Source organism: Galeopterus variegatus, unplaced genomic scaffold (genome assembly GCF_000696425.1).
Source record: "Galeopterus variegatus unplaced genomic scaffold, G_variegatus-3.0.2 Scaffold690, whole genome shotgun sequence".
NCBI classification, from domain to species: domain Eukaryota; kingdom Metazoa; phylum Chordata; class Mammalia; order Dermoptera; family Cynocephalidae; genus Galeopterus; species Galeopterus variegatus.
Genome location: NW_007726801.1, coordinates 359,928 through 365,027, shown reverse-complemented (window position 1 = coordinate 365,027; position 5,100 = coordinate 359,928). Strand labels below are relative to the sequence as shown.

Below are 5,100 nucleotides of genomic sequence, written 5' to 3'. Positions count from 1 at the left end.
ACCATTTGATGGTATACCACTGTAATCTTAATTTACATTACCCTAACTACAAGCAAGTTTGAGCATCTTTTCAAATCCATTGTTTAAAAACCATTGTATTCTATTTTCTGAGGTATCCTTAGCCACTTTTTTATTGGATTATTGATTTTTTCCAAGTTCATTTGTAGAAGCTCTTTATTAAATAGCCCTTTATATGTAATACTTGTAAATATTTTCTCCTTTTTATCACTTCTTTGACTTCGTTTATTGTGTATTTTTTCCAATCGTAAAACATTTGTTTTTGTGTTGTTGAATTTAATAGATTTTAATGGTGTCTGCATTTTTTACCTTACTCAGAAAGGCTTCCTCCACCAAGGATTTTTTTTTAAGTCCATTTTTCTAGCGTTTTTTATTTCATTTTCAAAACTTAAATGTCTGATACATCAGAAATTTATTTGAGGGTAAAGATGGAGTAGGGATTCACCCTTATTTTTTCCAGATGGTGGTGATCGATCTGGAAATATATCTTTTTCCAACTGATTTGAAATGTCACTTTTATCGTTTGTTAATTCCTATATGTATTTCTGACTTCTCTGTCGCATTGCACTGCCTAATCACATGCCACAGAGGCACTGACTACCCTCGCTTGGATATCACGTGTATAGATTCTTCTATCTAGCAGCAGTAGGGAGTTCTAAGAACATCTTTGCAAGTATCAGAACCTGAAGCAATCTATCTCCCAGGGAACCTTGGGTTCCCGTACTTAAAAAAAAGAAGTCAATTCAGAAAACAAACAGCCTTCAGTATAAAGGGCCTGTCCCTTAGCTTCAAACTTCACGCCACAGGAGGGGGACATGTCTCATATGCTTCCAACTTGGAGGCTTTTAGCACTTTAAAAAAAAAATTTAATTAGCTAGCACACATGAACTAATAGCACCTTATCACCAGGCAGAAAGGAAGTTGAGAACTTTGGAATGCAAATGGGAAAGTATGTGGCATCAGCAATGAAAATAATAAGCCCGTTTCAACACTTTTTTAAGCTCAGATTCCATGGCGCCCTCCATTAGGAGAGTTTGTGTTCCGGAAGTGACTAAGGTGTGAGAATGTTCCATGTAAGTGCTCTTAACAGTCATGTTTATGTGCTATTTAGATGAGGTTGAAGAACAGCAGAGAGCTGGTTTACTTGAATGCAGTCAGATGACTATGTCATCAGCTCTTGGCAGATCTCCTGGCCCACGGCCACAGATCGAGAATACTGAAAATTGAAGGGCTCTGAAGGACTCAACCTGTTGAACCCCTAATGTGTGCCATGATTGTCCCTTGACTTAGAAAACACGAGATATCTAAATACATTGGACTTGAAAATGTGACTGAGAATGGAGTGGAAACTTGCTGATTTGTTCAAGAAAATACAAATATTCAGACTCAAACTGAGCAGCTGACACCTGGACATTGTGCTCGTTTTTAAACTGAACTGAGCTCAATAGACTCATAGATGTTGAAGAATGGTGGAAATTAAGTCACAGTTGCAGAAGGGCTTCACAGATATTGATGCCCAGGGTCAAATGTTATGTTTCTGCTGCTGAAATGGAAGCCAGCCACAAAATGAGGTTCATTTCCTAAGTGACCTAAAAATGTAGCTCAGTTTTAAGAGAAATTGGTAAAAATGAAAATATATTATGACCATTGAGAAAACACAGTATCCTTAAAACAGCAGAATTTAGCACAAATATTTTAAGCTATCCTAAAATTTCTGGCCAAGAAACCAAACAGTGGCAGTACTTGGGTCTCCTAGCTTGATAAAAGTTGTCTTTCATAAAAGTGTGGAAAGCAAAGCTGAGAATCACCGGTTTCAAGTAATGTGAGTCTGGAACCAAAATAAATAGGAAACCTGATGGTTTTTGTACGCCATAGTTATTGACAATCATTTAGTGAGTTCAGTATCAATATTATCACTGGTCAAAATAGATTAATCCCTAACACTAAGCCTGTAAGAGCACATTTGTAAATGAGTGGAATTTACTACACTGTCATTGCACTGGGTGGGGGGAGGGGCATTATTTTATAAAAGTGAATACCCTGATGTAATGGGTTGATGTTTTAGGAGGCCTTTGAGAATAGGAAGATAGGTAGAATTATCAAAGGAATAATTGCCCCCAGATAAATAAACAACTTAGACCAAAAAGAGATAGAGGAATTCTATTAGAGTTCAACTTTTCTTGAATGAACCTTTAATAGACTCTTCACCTTACCTGCCACTATTATGATCTTATTATTCCAAATGGTGAATTGCTACAGAGCTTCCATTTTTCCTTATGGTTTAGGATCACCTTGTTTCTTAGTGTTGACCCAAAGACCTTTCTGAAATTTACCTAATTTTCTGGATTTCTGACCTCTTCTTTCACCTCATTTATTTCACACCGCTTCATTTCCTGCACCCTCTTTCTATAACAACATAGAGGTGATGATTGCTGCATATTGTAATGACCACTGCTATCCATCTCTTTGTGGCCCACACTCAAAAATTTTGAGAGCTTGCGTTAATTCTCTCTTCTTTGGGTAGAAAACAGAGCATGGTAGAAAATTGGGGCTAAAATCCCAGCTCCGATTCTCTTTTTATCTACCACTTGTTAACTCAATGAATTTAGGCCAATCACTTCCCCTACTGAGCCTCAGTTTTCTTAGGTGTAAAATGAGGGATTTGGACTAATCAGTGACTTTGATACTTTGTTTAATTACGAGCCTCAGTAATTAATATGTTAACCACATTGTGATCCAGTACACACACACATGCACACACACACGAAATAAAAGTTTTACAAAATAAGGGCCGGCCCCGGTGGCACACTGGAGAGTGTGCCGCTTGGGAGCGCTGCGGCGCTCCCGCCGAGGGTTCGGATCCCATGTGGAGACCGGTTCCTGCTCACTGGCTGAGCGTGGTGCGGGAGCAACACCAAGGGTTGCGATCCTGTTGCCGGTCCCCGGTACGGGCACGACACCGAGGGTTGTGATCCCGTTACTGGTCAGTAAAAAAGACAAAAAGGAAAAAAAAAAGTTTTACAAAATAATATCTTATTTACTGTATAAGAACCACTTTGATCTATTCTATTCTATTCTAGAAAAATAAAGCAAATACAAGCTGGTCACAGCCCACTAAATTGATTTCATCACCACCAGTGAGTCAAGATCAGCAATTTGAAAAGCAGAGGTCAGATGGTATCTGAAGTCCTTTCCAGTTATAAACTACATGACTACAAGCCAATGACTCAACCCCTATCAGTGTACATTAGAAAATTGTTATAAGCCCCTCTGTTTACCCCTTTGTGGTTTAAGATGCTGAGAAACCTCTGACAAAATCAGTAAAAGCCCACTGTTGGCAGCTGAAGTAGAATCCAAGCTCAAACACTCTTCCTCCAGAGATGAGGCTCCCGCACCTGACTGCAAGCTCGGGGGGCTGAGGGGGTGCAGTGCCTCATGCTCAAGAGCACCTTCTTTCTTATTCTTTAAAATCACAAGTTCAACTACTATTGAAATTATCAGGTATAGACATTCAGTTCTAGGACTCAGAGTGTGATATGAAACCAGACCGAAGCCCCGATACCACTTGAGAAGAAAAGGTCCATCCTGGCTGGAACAGATCCAGGCTGAGGCAGCTGAGTCTCAGCATGCATGGCTGGGGGTTGTTGCAGCTTCTGGGCCAGGGCTGGGACTGCAGGGGGCGGGTGGAGCAGCCAGCTGGGAAGAATGGAGGATGGCAGAGGCTGGGGAGTCAGCCAAGGATTTTCAGTGTTGCATTCCTTCACGTTCATATCCAAAATCCACCACAGAGAACAGTGTATCAGGTTCAAGGTAGAAGGGAACTCATCCTCCAACAGTGACAAGCAAATGTGGCATCAATAACTTCTCTATCCCCCAAATGGCAGCTCTTCACAGATGTGTTCCAAACAATAGAACATCTCAAATGAAAGTTGCGTAAAAGATCTATTCCTAGCTAATATTTTCAAATAATAAATTCTGTATTTAATTGAATTGTACCTGCAACAAATCCAAGTCGTTCAACCCTAAATGCATAATAGAGTTATGTAACACTGTCGTGAATCATTGTGACATTTGTCAAGACATTCTCCCATCTGGAATTAGGTTCAGATAACACACAGCTTTGCACGTATATATTCTGTCAAGAACTCCTTCGCACAGACAATCTCAACAATTGCACATATTCACCCAATTCTTATGGCTCTGACCTCTAATTAATTGAGAATGCAAACAGCATTCCTATTCTATCCAAGAAGAATGACAAGCCATCTTTGATTTCATAATTTAAAATTTTTTTTACTAAATTTGAAGAAGCAACAAATTCCCAATTCATGTGGTGCTTAACATTCCTCTTTGATCACTATTTTGCAAGCAGAGAAACTTTTTCCAAATAAGGTCTCGGAAACCCTTGAATAATTAAAAACCCAGTTTTGAGTCTTGTTACATACAGCAAAAGGTAAAGGCATCTAAATACTCAAAACCAAATTAATTTTAGATATTAGTGTAAACATTCAAACAAAAAGTCACACACACATTTGAAATTCTTCTAAATTCTGAATAATTGAAGTTTATCTTTAAAATGAAACATATTCCCTTTCTTCCTTGGGACCCTTAAATCTTTTAGAGTTTGGGTTGTTTATTATGCATTCCAATTATTCCTGATCAGTCTTATGTGTAACATTTCTATAGCTATGCACATGAATTAATTCTCTAGCAAGGCACCGCTAAGTTTTATGACGCCTACATGTCTGGGGCTGATAATAGAAACTTAACTACTAAAATAAGTTCCTTGATTATTTTTCGTGTCTCAAGACCATGCTCCTAACAACTGCTCCCCATCTCACCTTCAAAGTGCAAGAATTTTGCAACCCATCATATTAAGTTTTTCTACCCTGGGTAAGGCTATAGGGTTTATTGACCTATTTTCAGAGGTCTGACTCTCGGACATGTTCTCCAGACTCCCCACATTAACCACTATTAGCAGATGATATATATTTTTTTGCCTCTGCTCAAAGAGGAACCTACAAAACTTTGCCCTTAACTTATGGCTGGCAAATGATTTCTCAACACATGTAAGGTGAATTG

The 5,100-nt window shown here is 38.9% G+C and overlaps 1 protein-coding gene across 1 annotated transcript in view; it reads left to right on the top strand.

The window, feature by feature from the left end:
- TBXAS1 (thromboxane A synthase 1 (platelet)) overlaps positions 1–5,100 on the top strand; it is a 150,757-nt gene that overhangs the window by 9,447 nt on the left and 136,210 nt on the right. The gene's annotated exons all lie outside the window — the stretch shown is intronic.